Below are 2676 nucleotides of genomic sequence, written 5' to 3'. Positions count from 1 at the left end.
TGTTACAGAACCATTCCCAGATTGTACTGACATCTGCTGGAAGTGCAATAAAGACAAGGGTTCAACCTCAAACATTTCTGGTCCTGTGGAGACCCTCCTAGAACAGGGTCAGGGAGATCTCCCCAAAATGCACAGATTTTACCACACATGATTGTCTAGAGTTCTTCCTGCCACACCACACATGGATTCCTATTGCCTTTACCATTGAAGGACCCTCCCCCTCCCCTCCCCCTCAATCTCCTTGTGGCTATGTAAGGTGGAGGATATCAGCAATATGGAAGACCTGTTTCCTTCCTCACAAAACAAACAGGACATTTAGGAGAAAACCTGGTTCTACTGGACGGCCTTCGTATTCTAAGAGGAAGGTATAACTCTTCATGCTGGAGCAGATTGATGGCTCCAGGAACCCCCATACTACCGATCCCATCCCCCCATTCATTTCTCTCACTTTTAACCTACCCAACTAATTTTTTCCTCTTTTTTCTCCTCCACTTCCCCTTTGCTTCTCTCCACTTTCTTCATCCCCATCTCACTTCTATTCTCTTATCTTCTCCCCCCTTATATTCATCATGGGAACCGCTCTGTTTGCAGCAACTATAGATACTTACCCATGATCAGATTTCCCAACATTCCCCGAGATGGTTGTCCGGTATTTATGCACAGATGGGTTTGTAACCTCAGCCTCTACTCGGCATCCATATGCTGTCTGTGAAAAACACAGTTTTCAGCCTTTTTCAGCCCAACCAGAGGTGGTCATATTGTAGACCTAGTATGGACAAATGGGGATCCATTGTCTGATGGTGAGATGGCAGAAATGTGGGTTCTAGTGATCAGCAATGTTTTTGGTCTGATAATAAAACAAGAACTGAATAATCATTTACAAAAACAAAATATTCAGCTTTCAAAAGGACACATTTTGCTGGAAAGGGGGAATTTCTAAAAAAAATGAATCAAAAAGACCGGAGTCAGGAATTAGTGGGTGTTAAAGTGTACCCTCCTGGAGGAAACCAGATTATATGTCAGGGAAATGAGTAAGAGTGAGCAGAAGAAAAAACAAATATGGTTCACTAAAGAGGAAAGTAGAACAAAAAAGGAGAAACAATCATCATATAGAAGAGTCAGGGAAACAGGAGGTGCAGCTGATAGACAAGTGTATGAAAACAGACAAAAGGAGGCCAAACACATGATCAGAGCTGCCAAAGCACAGAAAGCAGGAAATTTCTGAATCTAATAAGAAACGTGACAAAACCTTTCAGGTACATCAGAAATGTAAGGAAAAAATGCAATGGGCGGGGCCATCTTTAATGCAGGGCAAACAGGGCAGCTGCCCGGGGCCCAGTCTTTGTTGTGCGACACAAAGCAGCTGCCCCATAAGCCCACGCTACCTGCAAATTGGGGCCCCAATGATTGCACTGCAGAGCACACAGGGTACACTGTAGTATTCGCCGTATTCGCCAGGCAGCAGAGAGGGGGCGGGGCCAGGAGCTCCACTGACCCCGCCCCACACAGCCTGTATACTTGGGAGGGAGCTGCTGTAGTAGAATCTGTGATGTGAGTGGGAGCCCCGCCCCCCAGACCTCAGAGAGGATGCTGAGCCCGTCTGGCCAGGTATGTCCCCCCCCCCATAGACTGCCTGTGGACTGTTATACCGACCCGGAGCTGATTCTCACAAACTGCATATCTGTGCATTACTGAAAGGTCTCTGGTCATCTCCTGTACTATGTCCGCAGTCTCTGGTCATCTCCTGTACTGTGTCCGCAGTCTCTGACCATCTCCTGTACTATGTCTGCAGTCTCTGGTCATCTCCTGTACTGTGTCCGCAGTCTCTGGTCATCTCCTGTACTATGTCTGCAGTCTCTGGTCATCTCCTGTACTATGTCTGCAGTCTCTGGTCATCTCCTGTACTGTGTCCGCAGTCTCCGGTCATCTCCTGTACTATGTCCGCAGTCTCTGGTCATCCCCTGTACTATGTCCGCAGTCTCTGGTCATCTCCTGTACTATGTCCGCAGTCTCTGGTCATCCCCTGTACTGTGTCTTCAGTCTCTGGTCATCTCCTGTACTATGTCTGCAGTCTCTGGTCATCTCCTGTACTATGTCTGCAGTCTCTGGTCATCAATATCTAGTAACCTCTAGCAACTAATCAGAAATGAAACAGTCAGTGAGCGGTATTGATAGGCTGTAACCTTTGGCAACCAATTGGCAACTGCTGCCTGATCTGCTGCAGTAAACTGATTGTGAGTCTACCTGCTGTTTCTTTGTATGTCTCATAGTGTGGGGGGAGGGGGGCAAGAAAATGTTTGTCCAGGGCCCAACCAGTATTAAAGACGACCCTGACAATGGGATCACTAACATGAAAAGTGGGCACAGGGCTTACGTTGGGGGAGGTAATGTAACATGTACCCGCCGGCCGTATGCATACATGGCCTCTCAGCAGTTGGCCTTCAATGCCGAAAGGGCTGAATGTACGTGTCCCGAATGTAAACATTTCTGTGCTGAGATCACGTGCCCTGCACGCTCCAATCACAGTTACCGGCAGGTACAGGAAGCTCCCGATGCCTACTTGTGATCTGGAGCTTTCTGATCATGTGACCGCTGTCACTGCCAGTCACATTGGTCACATGATCAGAATGCTGGCCTCCACCTCCCCTCATTGAGAGCCTCTTAAAGGGCCGGGAG

Source organism: Staurois parvus, unplaced genomic scaffold, assembly GCF_062004578.1.
Source record: "Staurois parvus isolate SC_StPar_1 unplaced genomic scaffold, SC_StPar_1.0 ptg000034l, whole genome shotgun sequence".
Classification (NCBI taxonomy): domain Eukaryota; kingdom Metazoa; phylum Chordata; class Amphibia; order Anura; family Ranidae; genus Staurois; species Staurois parvus.
This window is presented reverse-complemented; position numbering follows the sequence as displayed.